Raw genomic sequence first — 20180 nt, 5'->3', positions numbered from 1 at the left:
TTGTCACTATCCTGGAGCCTCCTCTCTCTCTCTCTCTCTCTCTCTCTCTCTCTCTCTTCCTCTGAACTGCACATCTGGGCCTTAAGCTATGTGCTCCTCAAGAGCAGAACTGAACATCGCTTGTGTCTCCAGTGCCTGGTGACAGTAAATGGCTGTTTGATACACAGGTGAATTAAGCTGTCCCTGCTTCACATCTGTCTTGCTTCCATCTTCAGACTTCACGAGTGAGCCACACAACCAGGTGTGCTGATTCTTGAGTTATCTATGGCACCCAATCTCAAATGTCCATGCTTCCTGGGATACTGTTCATTCTCCACATCCAACAACCTTTTTACCCTCGTCCCGATGGGGCACTGACGGGCCCCAAAGGCCTTGACTTAGGTTGTTCCTTCAGTCAGGATCCTTGCCACTTTCTCCCCCTCATTCAACTCTCAGATGAAACACTACCTCTAGAGAGGACATTTCCATATCATTCTCCAATCACATGGCCCCTGACCTGCTTTTCGTTCTTCACTGTATTTATTGTCCTCTGCCCCACTGTTATCTAGTACTTATCTCCCGTGTCCAGCCTCTGCAGTCACTGGACTCCTGGGCTAGAGCAGTACCTCAGACCAGACACAGGACATTGGGTTAAACGAACAACTCAACCCAGTAATCACAGCCAAGGACATCTTTTTACCTGGGACAGCAAAGACACCCCAACACATATCATCTGGATATGGCTGTCACTGTTCAGACTCCCAGGGCAGAGGAAGGCTTCAAGAGACTGGCCTTCTAACATAGGCCGATTCACGAAGGGCGTCCTCCAGCCGCCTGGCCAGATCCACGCAGCAGGACTGTGAAAAGGGTCCTTGTCACTTTTTGACTGTGTGGTCATTCATTGGAGTTGGCTCTCCTGCCACAGAATTTTATATTTAAAAAAAAAAATACAAACCATGTTGAAACCCGCACCCAGGCACAGGTGGTGGGACAGGATGGAGGGGGGAGAGATGAATAAAGACATCTCTTTGGAAAGGTTTCGGGGGAGATGGCAAATGACAGGAGCCAAGTTCATTTCTCTGAACCTGGGCTCAAGGACCCTTCTCTGTACTTCCTTTCCGAAGTGGTCATCGTTGAGCTCTCGGAGTATAGGAGAGGTGAGTGTGAGAAGACAGGAAGCAGCTAACAGGGGCTCAGAGGGCGCAGAGCATGGTTGAAGGGGTCCAGAGATACAGAGAAAGCTATTTCTGCTCTAGGGTGTTCCAAAGCTCTGGAGTTCTTGAACTTCCCTTATAAGTAAGACTTGGGGAGCGTTTGATACCTGAACATTCTACACATCTTCCATATTCCCTATCTCCAAGCTGCCATTTCTTAAGGCTCATCAGCATACCCCTGAACTGTGGAACTAGCTCCCAAACCAATGGCCTGACTTCTCTGGTAGTATATATTGCATTTTTCTGGTCACAAAATGGAGAAACTGTTACTTAAACAGCTTCAATAAAGCATGGTGCTTATAGCTGAAATGTGCCTTCCTGACTGGCATCCAGTCTCTCCAAGTTGGGTCCTATCTGCTGTTCCGGCAGTGCCCCCCCCCCCACCATTGCCCACCTGACTCCGTGTGGTATGTGAAGTCTAGAGAGCTTGGGAGATTCTGCCCAGACCACTCTGCTTCATAGAAGGGACACTCAGAAGCCCTGTGCGATGGAACTGTGCAATCTGGAAGGGCTTCCCAGAAGAAGTGGTAGCGGAGAAGTTAGTGTTAGCAAGGCGAAACGTGAGTGGTGTTGAGGTAAAATGATTTGCTCAAGGAGTGTGTGGATCATGAGTGAGAGAGGATGCCGGTAGATGAATCATGGGAAGACAGAGCTGAGCCTGGGATCCCGCAGCCCAAGGTCTTCATGCTTACCTGGGCTAGGAAACGATGCGTAAGAGGGTACAAGCTAACAGGCTCCCATCAAGACATCTAAATAAGTCCAGGACTTATGAGTGTGCAGCCTCAGAGCAAGACCAGAGGATGACACACCACAGCTAGTGGCAAGAAGAAATGACAGGGCTTCAATCTGTCTCCACCTATGTGAGATTTGGACCAAAACAAAAAACAAAAACAAACAAACAAAACAAAAACTGTCACACACTTGTAATCCCAACACTCAGGAGTCTGAGGCAGAAGGATTACCATGAGTTTAGGGCTATTGTGGGATAGGTGGTGAGTTCCAATTCAGCCTAGGATACAAAGCAAGGTTCTATCTCAACATGCACATGCTAAAAAGAAACCTACAAGGAGTAAGCAAATTCCATGCTTTTTCTTCATGTGGGGTTTGACCAAAGTGTTCATGGCCTCTGAGGTCTCAAAATCTTAAGGAATTATCAAAACGAGTTGCCCAAATTAGCATCATATCTCGCAGGGACCGTAGAGGAGCTAGTACAAATTTATCCTGAACAGATGTTCCCAAACTCAGGATACAAGGAATTTCCACAAGACCATACAGAGTCTTGCCAACCAGAGCTGGGTTTTGACAACTGATAAACAAGGAAACAACCCAGCATGAGGGGAGGGAAGACAGAGTCATGAGGACATCAGCGAGCAGAACTCCAGTCTACAAGAGCTACGGGCGCAAATACCGGAACGCTGCCCAACGCATTAGAGCGGGCGCCATGAAGAAAAGAATAGAGGGATCGGAAAGAGAACTTCAGGGGTTGGCCAGTATCCCCTGAACTCATGGCCACTGGGAACTTCGGATGTGACCCCAATTGGAGAACTTCCACTGCAGACAGATGGAAGGAAGCTGGAGATGAAAGCAGGGGTTGCAATGCTGTGTCTGTAAGCAGAAGCTCCAAAAGGAGGACTGATCGGGGCACCTGGAGCTCCCAGAGAAAGCATAGCCTACCAATACTTTGATTTCAGATTGTATGTGTCGCCCTTTCTCTCCCCCCCTTCTTCTCTCCTTCCGTCTCTCCCTCCCCCTCCTTCTTCTCTCTCCCTATATACATGTATGTTTACGTGCACATGTATTTGTGGATGTGTACTCACACATGTCAGCATATGTGTGGAAACCAGAGGTCAACCTCAGATGTTGTGACAGGAATCATCCACCTTGTTTTCCGAGACTGGGCCTCTCGCTGGTGGGCTGGGCTGGTTGGTCAGTGAGCCCCAAGTACTCACCTGTCCCTGCCGCCCCAGTTCTAGGTCTGCAAGCCTGAATCAACACACGGAGCTTTTCTACATAGGTTCTGGGGACTGAACACAGGTCCTCGTGATTGCAGGACAAGCAGTTTACTGAATGATATCCCCAGTCCCTCATGCTTTCTTGGGAGCATCTCATTACCATAACATGTGATCCTCCTGCTTCAGTCTTCCCAGGAACATATTCCACTAAACCCAAACGTTTCTGAGGTTTCTAAGTCACTGACTTTGTGGTAATTTGTTGCTGCCATCCTAGAAAACTAAGGACACTTTCTAGAGGTATAATGTGTATTTGCTATATTAAAAAAAATACTTTATAGGTCAAGTGTTACTCAATGAATTCTTCATTTTTTTTTCTCTTTTCAATTTTCACAGCCTTGGAAGCTTGTAGTTATAGATAAGGACTGAGCTATCCTGGGTCTCCATAGACAATGGCATAACATAAAGAAGCCGATGTTTGTTCATGATCTGAGGCCGGACCATGCCCAGATATGAGATGTGGGGTAAGACAAGCCCATGACAAACTAAGGGTGCTGGGTGGGGTGAGTAACTGGATTGGGTTAGTCACAGGGTTCACTGATACCAAACCATGGGGTCCAGATTACTCTAGAGCCACTTAGGTCTCAGAAGCTTCCAAGCAGGTGTTTGGGTGTAAACACACCGACACACTCAAATCTTCACTGACACTGACTTCTTCCACAGGCCCTGGACACCAGAGCTCTTTCCTCCCCTCTCTAGGGCCATAGCCTGTCCTTGAGGACAAAGTAGTTGGACCCTTCCCAGAATGTTCCTGGCTCCTGAAGGAGTGTTGTCCATACCAGGGAGCCCTCTTTAAGGGCCTGTATGTATGTGCCTGTGTGATGTCCTTTATGGTGTGTGGGATCCTTTATGGTCACCACTGTTTGGGAGGTTATAAACCATTTTTCTGTCTGATTCCCAGCCACAAGCTAGGCTAGACAAGCAGAGAGGCGAGGAATGGTCCACAATGCAGTCGCTTGTACCCTTGCAGTGAAGAGGCACACATTCATTCCTCACAGGTCCCTGAGGAGTCACCATGCTCGGGTCAGGAGGCTCCCAGGTAATGGTCCCATCCCAGACACAACTCATGAGGTTGGTATGCGTTTATTTCACAAAAACCCTATGTCTTTATATTTTCCTAAACCTCACTGAAGCAACCCCAGATGCCTGCTTCCCTGACTTTGAAGGCTGGTGAGAAATTCTATCTCCCTCCCCTCTGCTTTAGCACAAGAATGCTGAGAAATAGGCTCAGTGTGGGTGCCTCTGAGACCTTCATTGTCCAAGGCTATGACGTGATTCATGACGGCAGCTGCTCCACACCCTCTCTGCGTGGTGGCAGTGAAGGGTCATTTGTCATAACTCCAAAGCCAAGGTCCAGTCCTTTCACTAAATCCACACTTATTGCAACCCTCTTGTCATAGAGGAAGTGAAGCTAGACCCGGAGGAGAAGGATCACTTGTCAAGAGCCGTGGTGTGTTTATCCAATAATTCACCTAAGGTTTCCCACTTCCCGGACCATCGACATTTCCACCAGGCACAGCCTACTTACTACCACTACGGAAGCAACATGCTCAGGCCACATTTATGTCACGCCCCCCCCCCCCCCCGTAGCTCGTGGATCAAATCTACCCAAGGAGGTCACGTCACTGCTGAGTGAGTCAGATCTCCATTTACAACATGGTGGTAACAGAGCTCCCCTGGGCCAGTCCGGGAGCCTTCACCTTCTTCCCACACCTTCTAGACGCTCTGAGTCTTAAGATCCAGCTCAGCTGGGTGACTTCTCTTCCAACAAGCTCAATGCCCTTTCAGAAGGGAGAGATAGCAAACAAAAACCCAGAGCAAGTGAGAGGCAGATCTTGGACCCATGGCAGGGTCTAGGGCTGGGTGAAGGGCTTGATCTATCAGCAAGTCCATGACCAGCTATGGCTGCTCAGTGCTGGATCTATAGCTAGATCTAGGGCTGAGACCATGACTAAGTCTATGGTTGACTCTATAGCTGGGTTAGGGCTGGGATTAGGGATGGTCCATGACTGAACCCATATCATAGGATGGTTATAGCTATGTTTATGGCTTGGTTCAAGACTGACTAGGTCCATGGCTGGAACTGGAACTGAGACCAGTGATCAGTCTACATCTGAGTCCAGGGTCAGATACACAACTAGACCCATGCTGCATCCATGACTGGTACCATACTGGATATGGCTGGGTCCGTGCCTGTGTCCATGGGTTGCTTCTGAGAAACTCTAGTCTGAATCTACAGCTGGCCCCTGGATAGGCTTGAGGCTAGATCTGTGGCTGATAGCCAGATGCCCTGTCCCTGCAGCCACAGTAACCCTTCTATCTTTCCTTCTAGCCAAGTGGCCTCGGAGCCCTACTCCGGGCCTTCTGCTGTTATTGTGAGCAGAGTCAGGTCTGTTCTGCAGTCCCACTTCTCCCACAGCTAATCCTGTGAGTTCCAACCAGCCTTGGCCCTCATCTAAGTCCTAATCTTCCTACCTATGAAACGATCAGACATTCTGAAATTGTGGCCTACGAGCTGGGTCTTATGGGGCCCTAAGTTCTTTGCGTACTCCTTCCAAGGCCTGGCATGGACAACGGAGTTCGCAAGTTGAAATGTTGGCCTCACTCACTGTCTTCTCTAATGGGATCAAGCTGGTATAAATCAAGCCTTCACACAGGAAGGCTGAAACAATCCAGCTGTTCCTCTTTACCGTCTAGTTAACACGTGATATTACGGCCACAGAGAGACTACTCTACAGTTGGAAAAATGAAGATGCTAAAAGAATGTAAGTATCTGATCAAGATACTTGAGCATTTTATTTGAGCTTTAATAAATTCACAATGTCTGAAGGAAAAAAGAGAAACCAAGATGCTTTTTCCTCCCCCTCTCCCCAAGACAGGGTTTCTCTGTGTAGCCTTGGTTGTCCTGGACTCGCTTTGTAGACCAGGCTAGCCTCTAATTCTCTGAGATTCTCCTGTGTCCCCAGAGTGCTGGGATTACAGGCGTGCACCACCACGCCCAGCTCCAAGATGCTTTCTTAATGCTAATAATACGTTTAACCACAAAGCAAAACCACAGAACAATATATTGTATGTAATTTATTACATAGTAAAATAAAGTAATGAAACGAAAGTAAACATGTCAGCACATTCCCAATTTGTACATCAAAACCCTGTGAGGATTTGTTTGTTAGAGACAGAGTCTCCTTATGTAGTCTTGGCTGGCCTAGAACTTGCTACATAGACCAGGCTGGCTTAAATCCACAAGATCTGTCTTCCTCTGCCTCTTAGTACTGAGATTAAAGGCATGCACCACCAAACAAACCTGGCCAATCAGGGGCACAAGTGTATCTTGCTATGAGGTGAGGGGGGTGGTAAAAAGAAGGGCAAATGAAATCCAGGTGAAAGTGAGATTTATATATACCAATACATCTATAGCTCTCTATATAGATATACCACTTTATAGCATTTAAAATGTGAGCCATGTAAATATACTACTCTTTTTAAAGGCTTGTTTTGAATTGGATAGTTAGTTGAGGATGATCTTGAACTTCTGAATCCTCCACCTCCAGAGTGCTGGAGTTATTGACTTTACCAACATGCCGAGCTTGTGCAATGTTGGGGCTCAAATAAGGACCTTGTGGTGCATGCTGTGGATACAGCTCTAACTGAACTGTATCCCCACCTTTTCAAATTAAAATTTAAATAAAAAAATAATACACTAAGTCCAAAAAACGAGAGGGGGGGAGTTGTTAGGAAAAAACCCAGTTGAAACCAGCTGACTAGTTTCTAGATTGTCTTGCAGCCTTGATGAGCAGCTGAACCTCAGGAATAGCCGCAAATGCCTGTCACCAAAGGCAGAAGGGGGAGGGAAAGCCTGGGGTTCAGTAATGCTACCTGTGGGAGACTCCAGGACCTGCCTCTGCCCTTCTGTACACAGCGGCCATGCAGGCACCCTGGTGCCCTAGCCCCGAGAGCTCCTTCCCATCCCCAGCCACCATCACCCTCCTAGGCTCCAGAGGGTGGAGGCTAGTGGCTGCCTTTTCTTCAACCAGCAGGCCAGAAGCAGCCCCACCCACCCGCCAGCAGGATGCAGGCCTGTCTCCAGCCGACGCCAGCTACAGACTGTGGCCTGAGCGGAGTCCAGGACAGAGCCCAGGGCACAGATGTTCCTTTTCTCCCGCTCCCCGAAGAGCTTCTTGAAAAAAGCTTGGAGCCAGCCTTCCTCAATCCACCTTTGAGTGGAGAGAAGAGGGGCCCTTCTCTCCTGCGGCTGTGGGCACCTGGCTGCCCGCCCTCGGGGGCCAGCCACAGGCTGCAGGTCCATGCTACCCTTGTCTGCACTGCTGGCTGTTGGCCGAAATCCCTGCAGAGAGGCAGTGACTGAGAAAGGGCAACACAGATTCCAGTTGGCCTCTGTCTGAAGGTCTCTGGCTGCCTCACACTTTGGGAGGTTTCTGGCTGAAGTGAGGGGCAGACTTGCAAAAATCCCCCAAGTCCCCTGAACTGGGTCCTACAGCCAGATCAGGACACAGGCCCCCGGTCTCAGAGAGGAGGGAAAAACTCAGTGTCCACCGAGATACTCTTCTTACAAGCCAAGCATAACAGTGCACAGGACAGCCTAAAAAGCAAGGTTCTGGGGGTTGGGAGTGGGAGTGGGTTGGGACTAGCTTAGTCTTTAAAGAGCCCTCTGTACAAGCAAGGAGAAGGACCTGAATTCCATTCCTAGCACCCACATTAAAAAAAAAAAAAAGTTGGCGATTGCTGGCAGGGAGGCTCCCTGGCACATGATGAGGTGAAGGCACTTGTAACCAAGCCTGATGAACCGAGTTCAAGCCCCAGGACCCACATGGTGGCAGAGCACTCCACACATTGTCCTCTGACCTCTACACATACACCGTGACATGCACGCACATAACACACACATATGCACACACAATAAATGCAAATTTTGAATTCTATTTAATAATAGTAAAAAGTTAAAAAAAAAAAAAAAGCCAGGAACAGTGAAAGTGCCTATAATCCCAATGCTGAGGAGGCAGAGACAGGAGGTCCCCAGGGCTTTCAAGGAAGCCAGCAAAACTGGTAGACTTCAGCTTTAGTGAAAGATCCTGCCTCAAAAAAATAAGGTGGAGAGACACTCAAGGTCTTCCTCTAGTCACACACACACACACACACACACACACACACACACACAGTATTTACACACCCATATAAACAAATTAATAAAATCCAGGCTCTGTCATGAGCCATGTAATCTGGGTTAGGCAGCATGACATAAAGCTCTGAGCCCCAGTTTCATCATCCATCAAGTAGGATGATAATAACAACATTCCTGAAGATGACGTAGAGATGAGAAGTCATCTAGTCAGACAGCTGGTCTTTAAAAAAAAAAAAAATGAGATTACCCCTCTGCCTCTGGGGTAGAAGGAGCAAGGTTAGCACCAAGTGAAGTTTAAGATTCGGAAGCCAATCACCCTGTTTCAGATTCTAGCAAGCTTTGTCATCTTGGTCAAGTTATTTACATTTTCTATGACTGTGAAAATAGGGATCATGAGTACATGGTACATAGGACTGCTGGGAGGAAAACAACAGTGTTTAGGGCACTGTTAATGCCCTCTTCTGCTCCTGGCTGCCTGGTTCACCCCAGACTTTTCTGGATCTACTTCTAACCAGAGCAGGGCAGGGTGGGACTGTTGATCCAAGCTTTCTCCTCAGGATGAGACACAGGGCCTCTCTTCATCCTCTCCAACCAGCAACTGGTTTTCATGTCTTTAACTCTATGCCTTAGGCAACAAAACCCTCCAAACCACTCATTGTGGGATGGGCAGGTCCCCTGGGCCTCCTGCTCCCTTCCATCCCTAAGGCCCTCACCACCTCTCCACGCCTCTGTGGAGGGAGGCTGCTTCCTTTTGTACTCTCTGTGGTGTCTGCCCCTCTGGCTTCTGGTTGGCACAACTATCAGCCACATGCCATCCTCCAGCCTGCCAGATGACTGCCGTGGTCAAGTGCATGCTGTGCCAGGAGCCTGGGACACATTGGTAAAGAACTGTGGCCACCAATAGCACAGCTGCTGTCTGTCTGGGGCTTCTCTCCACAGGAGCTCCTTAAAGAAATTGTTTGGGCTGAGGGTATAGCTCTGTTGGTAGAGTGCTTGCTTATCTTGCAAAAAGCTCTAGGCTCCTTCCTCAGCACTGGGCACAGCGGCACACAGAGGTCAGTACTCTACTACAAGTGAGTTCAAGGCAAGCCTGAGCTATAGGAGAACTTGTGTCAAAAAATAAGTAAGGATTAAAAAAAGAAAAAAAAAATGCTATGTGATTCTTTCTGATGCGTCGGGAGGAGGGAAAGACTTCTAGAGCATTCTGTGTCTGGACCCCAGTAGAGGCTGGCAGGATCCATGTCTCTTTATTAGTCCCCATTGTTTCCCCCTATTGCCTTGTCTCTGCCTTCTCTCCATAGCTGACTCAGTTTAAGAGTCACTTTTCATACCACCCAAAATGTACCATTTCTTAGGCAAATGAAGGGGAGCAGCCACATTACCCTTTTTGTAGGAAGAATTGCTTTTGCACTGAAACAAGCCCTGATATGATAAGTACATTTCCCTGATCCCACATGGAACAGAATACAGACACTGACACTCATTTCCAAGCAAAATGTGCCACAAACACTAGAACCTAGATGCCCCAGAGCCCAGGCTTTGTCTGTTTTGTTTATGAATATTCTTAGACACTGCCCCCTCTCCCCTCTAACCTTTTGTTCTTACCTAGAGTTAGGGAGTTGGAAGGAATAAGGGTGATACAGCAAGGTAGAAAAAAAAAAAAAAGAACTCAATAAAGCAGCCAAAATTTGTCTACACAGATGCTGAGAACAGGAATCAGCGCCTGAGAGGGAAGAGGAGAGAACGCAGCGACCCCAGGCTTCTCTGGGGAAACAGCGGCTTCGAGAGGACAGAGAGATACAACCATGACCGGAGAGGAGCCCAGGCTCACCAAACACGGCTGTACAGTGGGTGGTGTGGCACCTACTGTTTGGAGACTTCAGTCCAACAGGACGTCCAAATATTGACCCAAGCTTCCAAAGGGGAAAACATTTTTTAATGCCTGACACATGATCAGCCATGAATCACGATGACAGCAGATTGAGTCTGCTATGTAAATAGTGGGGTGTGTCTGCTTGTTATCAGCCTGTGTACGAGGTCCAGCTCTTTTAGATCAAAACAGGAAGCCAAATAAAAACAACAACAAAAAAAGTAATTACAGAGCGATCCTTTGCTACAAGCTCAAAGCCATCATTACTGCTTTCGGAAGTTGTTTTATTTTGTTTTGTTGAGATGAGGTCTCATGTAGCCCAGGCTGGTCCCAAAATCACTACGTCGCTGAGGCTGGCCTTGAGCCTCTGATCCTCCTGCCTCCACCTCCCAGCTACAGGCATTTCAGGCATGCATTACTATGTCTGGTTCATTCTTGCTTTCTTCATCAATCCATTTCTTCGAGGAACAGGTTATATCTCCCCTAAGTGCTCTTTGTTTGTTGCTGAGATCCCAAGTTTTCAATAACTATCTGCTGTCAGTGGTTAGTTATGTGCAGTGAAGATAATAATCCTTTTGCTGCCAAAGGTTCGTTGGGACTGCCCTGCTTTATACAGCCACGTGTTTAGGTATGGATATGATCCTGTTCATTATTTCCTCTTGCTCTGTTTCTTTCATCAATTTATAAAATGCTTACATTTGCCACCTAAAATTATTTGGTCAGAATTTCAGCTTGTAACCTAGGCCTTATTTGCTTTAATCTTGATGAAAATATCTTTCTCCATATTGCTGTTTGCTTGTTTCCTAATGCACCAAAACTCTCTTATTTTTTTATTTTTCTGAGACAGTCTTGCTTTGTAGTCCTGGCTAACCCAGAACTTGCTGTATAAACCAGGCTGGCCTCAGATTTGTATTGATCCTCCTATCACTGCTTCCTGAGTGCTCCCAGGTACTCCTGTGCCCAACTACGGAAATAACTAATATCGACAGCTTTTTTAAAAGAAAACGTTTTAATTTTCTTGCTACTCAAAATGATAAAGTAGTCGCTGTAAATGAAAAGACATTTGAGGGATGACAAGATGGCTTAGCGGTTAAGAACACTTGCTCTTCTTGCAGAGACCTAGAGTTTGGTTCCCAGCATCCAGCTTGGGTGGCCCACAACGGCCTACAACTCCAGATCCCGTGTCTTTGTCATGGGTACCTTCATGGGTACCCACAGAAATGTGCACATACACACACATACATTTAAATTTTTAAATAAATTTGATATAAAACTGATCCCATCAGTTGAAAAGATACATATTCAGCCGGGCAGTGATGATGCATTCATTTAATTCCAGCACTCAGGAGGCAGAGGTAGATGAATCTCTGAATTGGAGGCCAACCTGGTCTACAGAGTTGAGTTCAAGGACAGCCAGGGCTACACAGAGAAACCCTATCTTGGGAGGGTTTACACATCCAAAAACTTCATGCTGACTGATTCAAGTTCATTTACTTGTCATTCAACAATTACTTTTCTGTTCTTACTGTTCCCCTATGAAAATTTCTCTGAGGGTTATTTCCTTAAATTCAGTCTCCTCAGTGGTATTCTGAAAAGTGCTCTCCCAAAATATAGCTGCACAAATCCCTGGGACCTGTGAACCTCCTTTGTTTTGGAAGAAGCCCCGTTTGAGATAGGCCTTGATGTGAGGACATGCTCCTGGTTGCCTGTACGGCCTCTGATGTCATTTCAACTCTCATAAGAGAGAGGTAGGAGAAGATCTTCCACTGCGATCACAAACACAAGGAAGGTCATGAGAAGACTGAGGCAGAGATGCTAGCGATGCTCACAGGCCGAGGGACACATGGAACGCTAGCTGCCACCATAAAGGGAACAAACAAGGCAAGGGAGAGCTCTTCCTTTTTTTTTTTTTTTTTTTTTTTTTTTTTTTTTTGTTAGCTGTGACAGGACAGTATAAAAGAGGGGAGATTTGCTTTGGCTCATGGTTCCCATGGGTTCCACACATGGCTGGATTGCCCCTCTACTCTTCGGCAGAACACCGTGGCAGCGGGAATGTTTGGTAGAGAAGGTTCCTCACTTTTTGGTGACCGGGAAGCAGACGGAGAGGAAGGAATTGGGGGCAGATACAACCTTCAAAGACACAGCTTTTTGTCTTCAGCTGTCTTCAGTCCTAACCCATCTCCCAGTGTGGTACCAGCTGGAGTGTAAGCATGTGCCCTGTGAGCCAGCAGGGAACCTTCCAGACCCAACTCGCCACACCCCCAGACCCTTCGAGGGAAAGCAGCTCTTGCCTTCAGACTTCCAGCCTCCAGCACTGAGGGAATAAACTTTTATTGTTGTAAGCCCTCAGGGTTGTGGCAGTTTGTTGCAGTAGTCCCAAGCGGAGGTGCGGCGAATATAGCCCTATAGCTCAACACCAGGACCCAACTGACTTCCCACCAGGGAGTTTGTAATTCCTCTACTTCTCCAGACTATAATCCAAGATAGCCACGTCCGCACAGCACCCCACTACTCCCTCGGCACACTTGGGACTGTCCTCTTTTTCCCAGCCCATGTCTTCACCCGTGCTCTGTCCCATCGTCTACACGCACGGCCTGAACTTCAGTGGTCCTCTCAGAACGGCATTGTTTCTCAGTTGCTATATAAAAAACGCAACTGAGGGGTGCGCAGCAGGGGCAGGCCTTTGTCGCCGAGCCTGACAACCTAAGTTCCATCCCCCAGGATGCTCATGGTGGAAGGAGGGAACCAACTCCCAGGACTCTGGCCTCTACATACATGTTCCCACACACATATGCCCACATAAACAAACAAACAAATACATAAATGTATCAAAACTCTCGTTATATATCTGACACACACAGAGATGTGTGTCACATTTGTCACCTGAGAAAGAAAACATTATTAGTGTTGAAGTCGCCCTTGTGACTCCTAAACTCCACTCAAATATCTCCATTACGGCATACTAAATTTTGTTTTTCTATAAACTTAACCCCTGAACAATTTTTTAAAAGAAACTAAAACAATGTAACAAATCTTATCACAGCCAACAGTGGCCCAGCTCCCATCACCTACAGAAGCCGCCGTTCTGTGGTGAGCATTTTCAGTGTACGTAACTCTTTCTTCTGGTGATCACCTCTATTTTCTAAGTAGCACCCACATGTTGGGTATTTCCTGTCTGGAAAATCACTGACTCCCTGTGAATAGGTGTGTGTGCACGCATTCCCCACATCCTCCTAAAATAGTTACATCGTTTGGGAGTAAGGGCATTAAATCAACATTTAACATTTGTGATATTATTATGTGAAAATACTACTTACTATTCTTGCACAGTTTTTTTGTTTTGTTTTGTTTTGTTTCTTGGTTTGAATAACTATCTCATTTTTTTTTTTAAACGGGGTTTTCAATGTGCCCATAATTGGTTCAGTTCCAACCAACCAACTCTCTCCTTTTGGAATGATTCCCTTCTCTATTTCACAAGATCCAGGGCTCCTGACAGCTTCCCTGTGCTCTGCGTTGGCTCCGCTCTGGGCTCGGCACATACAGCTTGTTTTTGGAGGTGGCCCTTCCCATTTCACCTAGGAACACCTTTCACCTGTCTCTCAGACAGCTACATTCCTCATTTTCTTCCTTTGTTTGTGTGAAGCACAGCCCCAACCCCCAATAGCTTTTTTAAAAAGGATTCTGAAAAGTAAGTATTTGGAAGTACAGATATATATATTTTGTGCTGGTTGGTCTGGTGCTCAATATGAAGCTTAGACTTGCCTTTAATTCACAGCAATTCTCCTGCCTTAGCCTCTGAAGTGCTGGGATTATAAGCATAAACCATGTCTTAGTCAGGGTTTCTATTGCTGTGATGAAACATTGTAACCAAAAAGCAAGTTGGGGAGGAAAGGGTTTATTTGGCTTACACCTCCACAGCACTGCTCATCACTGAAGGAAGTCAGGACAGGAACTCAAGCATGGCAGAAACCTGGAGGCAGGAGTGGACACAGAGGCCATGGATGGGTGCTGCTCACTGGCTTGCTCCTCTTGGCTTGCTCAGCCTGCTTTCTTATAAAACCCAGGACCACCAGCCCAGGCGTGCCCTCCCCCATCAATTGCTAATTTAGAAAATGCCTTACAGCTGGATCTCACAGTGGCATTTTCTCTATTGAGGTTCCCTCCTTTCAGAGAACATTAGCTGTGTTGTCTCCATTTTCTCTCAGATACTGACTTCCTAGTTGGATCCTTTAACTTTCCTCATCTATTCTATTCTCTCTCTCTGTCTCTGGAAGATATATATGACTTGATACTTTTTGGTACAGAATTTAAAATTACTGCTATATTTTTTTTATTGTAAAGTTGTTTTTTTTTTTTTTTTTTTTTCGAGACAGGGTTTCTCTGTATAGCCTTGGTTGTCCTGAACTCACTTTGTAGACCACTTGTAGACCAGGCTGTCCTTGAGCTCACAGAGATCTGCCTGCCTCTGCCTCCCTGAGTGCTGGGATTGCAAGCATGCACTACCATGCCAGGCTGTAAATAATATTTTTATTGTTAAAAATATTTGTGCAAATTCTCTTGAGTATATTAGTTACAGTTTCCTTACCCCCCCTTTTCTCTTTTAGTTCTCTTCCCACATCCTATCTGTTTTATCTCTTCTCCCCTTCTGTTTGTCTGACTGTGGACGTCACATCCTGTGCCGACCAGTCACACTGAAGAGTGATGCCTTACAAGTCGGCTGCCTTCCTGGTACAATGGCCTTGACAGCCAGGTCACTGGGCAGTGTTTCAGTTGCTTCCCACTGCTGTGGGGAATATGGAGAGGAAAGTCTTCTCTGGGCTAACTGCATGGTCTCGGTCCATGACTGCTTGGTCCTGTCACTCAGAGCCCGTGACGAGCCAGTGCATCATGCTGGAGAGTATGTGGCAGAGCAGCACTTCATGGTGGCTGAAAATCAGAGAGAGACAGAAGAAAAGGGCCAAGGTCTCCAAGGGTCTCCCTCTAGCTAGCGAACCAAATCCCTTCATTAGACCCCATCTCCTAACGTTTCCACAACCTCCTAGTAGCATCCCAGGCTGAGGACCAAGCCTTCAATAAGGAGCCTTTGGGGAAAACTTAACCAGATTCCAAACTACAACCGGAATCCTAGGCAGCAATTTATCTGTAGGTTGTTGCCATTGGCTTGGCCAGCTTCCTGAGAGAAATCCTTCAGTCTCACAGCAGGGAGAAGACGTAAGAGATACATTCGGTGGGTGTAGCATGGAGAATCAATCCTACAGTCAGGAGAGAGCTCCCTCTCAGAATGCTACACTGTCCCCCAGACTTAGCCCCTGACGACGACAAAACTAATCTCAGTTGAGAGCTATATCATTTCAAGGCATTTCAATAGATGGAACCATACAGTGTCTACCTGTTGGGACTGAGTCTTCACTTGCCATAATGTTCTGGAATTGCATGCTATGGACAGAATATCGTTTATCTAAACATTTACTTGTCCAGGACACCCGGTTGCTTCCACCTGGGGAGTATTACGGGGAGGACTGCTAGACACACTTGTGTTCAGGCTCTCGTTGCAAACATGCACTTTTGTTTCTCTAAGATAAAAACCCAGGATCGCAATTGCACACGTATTCTGACTAGAGGCTAAGGGTTAGGGACGGCAGGGTGTGCTGTCTCAGAGGAGCAGCTGACCGCACCTGGTGCGACTCCTCCCCTGCGGTCTCCCACTCAGAGCGAGCCCTGCTGCATGTTTGCTTGTAGCCTCCCTTTGGGCGTTGATGGAGCCCAGCATGTACAGTGCTGTCCCTGACCCTGACCCTAGCCCTCAGAGGAATGTCATCCATCATCCTCCAGCTACGGCTCAAGAACCAAAGAACCAGAGAGGGGACAGATTCTGTTCAGAGTCACCCAGGCAAGAAACAAACCAGCCAAACCCAGTCTGTGTGCTTGCCACCTGGCAGGATCTGCTCTTTTCTCTGCTGCGCCCTTGTGCCGGAGGTATGCCAGTCTGTAAATGCACAGTCCCAGCCATTCCATGTCCCTTGCAGGAAAGGTGCTAACTCCACAGAAAGAATGCTTATTTTAAATCTTTCCCTCACCCCTAGATCTTCTACCAGACATAGGTTGGGGGGGGGGGGTTAGGCAAGCAGAGCTGTTCCAGGCCCCAGAGTGGAAACTGAGTCTAGCCTCAACTATAGAGAATGGGACAGCAGAGGGGCTGGGACCTCCAGCTTACAATCATGGCTTTAGACTTTGTTCCCGAGGGCCTCCCTGGAGCAGAGGCCTCCAGGTTCTGCCACGAAACACATGTGGCTTGAAAGGGAAAGTGCTGGGGCTGGGCCAATGCCCCTGCCTTTTCCTCCGGCTTTCTCATCCCACAGCAGGAAAAGCATATGTTCTTTCCATATAGAGGAGAAATTGTTCCGAGGGTGAGTAAGTCTCCTGGCCATGAAGCTGGCACAGCTCACAGAGCACTGGGCAGGAAGCTGGGCAGCGCTGGTTCCCATTCTTGGAAGCCGGAGCAGGCTGAGTTGGCTGATACCCTCCAAGAGGATGAGATGATTCGGGGGTGCTGGGTTGGGGTGCCTAGGTCGTTGACCTTTTCAGGGCAGGGGCCCAGGAAGATGCTGAGGATCTCTTTTATGGATGGGGAGGGGGAATGCCTTTCCCACTCAGCTGCTGGGCTGGAGAAGAAAAGAACCAGGGGTTTGCCAGCGGCAGGCGACCTACAGTCTGGGTCTGAGTCAGGGGTGACTCAGGTGTATGCTCAACCAGGCAGGGTCATTTCTAGACTGTTGTTTCCAATACTTTCCCGAATTTTCCTCTATGCTTCAGGGCTAGGTGGCAGGGGGTGACTCAGCTTCAATGCCAAATATCCTTCCACCAGCCCTGGACAGATAGATAAACAGATACTTCTCTTTCCTGACTGGGCCAGGTCCAAATTGTTATTCCAATTTCCCCCAATTGATTAAAGACCCTACTATGTGTGGGGTCTGAGGAAGGCGGGGAGGGTGGGCTTGGTACAGGGTATATAGACTGTTGGACTGGTCAGGGGGTCACAGTGAAAACGTTAAAGAAGTATGGGACACAGTCTAGAAAGTCAGGAACTTTGGGCAGAAGAATGAGACAGGAAATCGTCTGGAGATGAGACAAATATGAGACATGGTCCTAAGCATGATCTGAAAGGGTCCACCTAGGGATCCTCTGTTTAAGGAGTCATTTTAAAGTCATCAGACCACTTCAGGCTCAGGATAGACAGCTCCAGGTGAATAAGGGGGCTGGCGTCAGCCAGGAGGTAGTACGCAGCTTAGAGAGCACACCCGTAGTCTTCTAGGCCTGAAGTTGTACACGCTGGCCAGTCTTTCTTTGTAGCCACAACCATGCTCACTCCGGCGGGGTGAGCACCCCAGTTCTCCATGGCTAGGCTTGCTCCTGGGGCATTTCCATCTGGGTCAGAGCAGATGCTGACCTGGTGTCCTTCTCTTTCCCCAAGTCTTGCCCTGAGAGTCCCTTCAGGACAGCTGAGAACAAGAAGCAGGCACCTGGCAAGATTCAAGCTCTTCCCATAGGGTTTGTGCCCTTGGGTAACAGCTAGGCTCCAGGGCATCCAAATGTCCCTTTCTGATAGGCTAGGATCAGACAGTAAAGGGAGGAGGACTTCCGCTATCAGTGGACTAGGGAAGGGACATAGGGGAGGAAGAGGAAGGGAGGGTGGGACCAGGAGGAGATGAGGGGGCTACAACCAGGATCCAAAATGAATACATTGTAAAATAAATAATAATAATGATTTTTTTTTAAAGGAATCCAGGTTTGTCCTGCCTTTCAAGAGAACTTGAAGCCACAGAAAGAACAGTGGGCTGCAAGTTGAAGAGCCTGGGGCCATCTTGGACCTGGGCCACGTCTCAGCTCCTTTTGGAGACTAAGCCCCTGACCGGCCAGCACTTAAGCTGTTTAAGTTTCCTCACAGCTCATCTCAAGGCAGCCTGTTAGGCAGATGGTACGTGACTGCCACCTAGTGGTTAGTGGAAGCCAGACAGGGTAAATGCCGACAGTTTGGGAGGTTCCTAGAAAACAGCAGAAGCAGCAATCATGGGGGGAGAGGGAGAAGGAGTGAACACCCAGACAATGAAAACTGCACTTTCCCATCTTGGGAGAGAGTCCCAAAGTTCCTGGACTTCAGTAGCACAGATGCCAGGCATCGCCACTGTAAAGCACCTTAGGTTTGTGGTGAAGTAAGAACAGACCTGAAGCCCTCAGATCCTAACCTTACCTGTTGCATTGTGTTTTGTGCTGTGTTGAGACGGGGTCTCAAGTAGACTATGCTAGTCTCAAATGTGCTGTGTAGCCAGTGGTGGCCTTGAACTTCTGATCTTCCTGCCTCAGCCTCCCGGGTGCTGAGATTCCAGGTGTACAGCAGCATGCCTGGTTTCTGTGGTGCTAAGGACAGACCCCAGGGCTTTTCCGATGTCAGGTGAATACCCTAACAAATCAGCCTTCTTACCGTGAGCCCCCGTCTGCAAAGCGGGGCTACCTAAGACCCAGCCCGTAGGGCCTCAGACCTTCCTCTGTATAAGTGCTCCAGAAAGAAGAAGCTGGAAAGGTGACCAAGCCCTCCACTGCCTAGGCCAACTGTCAACTGTAGCTGCACGTTGCACTCACCTGTCACTCAAGCAGTATTTTTCAGAGCCAGGATCCCCGCTGAGTGTGTGGTGAGGTCTCTGCTCATTAGAATCAAGTGCAGCTTGCTGTTCTCAGCTGTACCGGTGTCCCTCTGCAGAGCCAAGGAACTAGGAGCCCACTCCTGTAGTAGGGCCGAGGGGTCTGTTTGTTGCTGTTTGAGCTTTGTGCGTGATCCTGATCCTCTGCAGTTTGAAGCCAGGAGGTGCTTTCTGAGGAACCCCAGGACTTGACTGCCCTGTACTCACACTTAGTGTACATCAGGTACTGATGGACCCCCGTAGCTTCTGTTGGTCTGGGCTGAAGCCTCTGTTAGGTAACTAGATATTAGCAGGCTTGGAAAACTTAGGTGCTCAGCCCTCCCTCCCTCATTGTCTGCAGTCTATAAAACAGAGGACAGGGACTTCTCCTCCTAGGCTAATGTGACTCCCTGGCAGCCTGAAGTAACTGTCTGAATCAGGTCCCGTGGAGCCCTGAAGTTCATGAAAAAGGGGAGCCTTCTAATAAAAAATAAAACACATAGTCCACAACACACATCACCTATCCTCCTCCCTGAAGTCAGAGAGAACCAGTCCAAAGAGGTCTATCACCTTGCAGTAGAACAAGGGCCTCAAAGGAATGCTGCTGTTTTGTTCTGGGGATTACAGAAATCATATCAAGCCTGTCTGGTGGGTAGGCCCAGGCACTGGTGTCTTTGGTCTGCTGTCCCCTTGCTGGCGCTTGTTTTGCAATAAATTCTGTTTTCTACATTGCGCTCTCTGGATCATATCCGAATTCTTCCACTGGAAATCACAAGGGCTAGAGATGGGAGTCCAGATGGAAATTCTGACAACCACCCAAGAAATGATGGGAGTTACTGACACTTTGCATGCGCTTACCAAAAGTTGGGGACGGTGCTAAGGGTTGCAGAAGACAGTCTGTAATACCCAGTGAGTTGTTAGGATGTCCAGTTGTACAGCACAGGAAAGTCAGATGACTTGTGGGTCACACAAATGCTACAGGGCAAAGCTAGCCTTCTGACCTAGCTCCCTCATACTCCAGACTTTCTCATTTTACGAATAAGGGAAGGCAGTGGCTCCACACACTTCCGGCGAATCTAGTCTCAAGATGAGGTTGGGTAGACCCCAGAGCAGGAAGCCTAGGAAACAATGCCCCTCCCTGTATATGCAACAGGAACAGGGGGTCCTTAAGACACATGTTACTCAGATTCCAAAGTGGCTTCCTTGGATGTACAGGACTCAAGATACTAAGAAAGGCAAGGGTGAGGCAGGGGGATCGCAAGTTCAAGGTTAACCTGGACAACTTAGTGAGGA

The sequence above is a fragment of the Psammomys obesus genome, unplaced genomic scaffold (genome assembly GCF_907164565.1).
Source record: "Psammomys obesus unplaced genomic scaffold, mPsaObe1.curated_primary_1811, whole genome shotgun sequence".
Classification (NCBI taxonomy): Eukaryota; Metazoa; Chordata; class Mammalia; order Rodentia; family Muridae; genus Psammomys; species Psammomys obesus.
The sequence above is the reverse complement of the archived record's forward strand: the minus strand, read 5'-3'. Positions refer to the sequence as shown.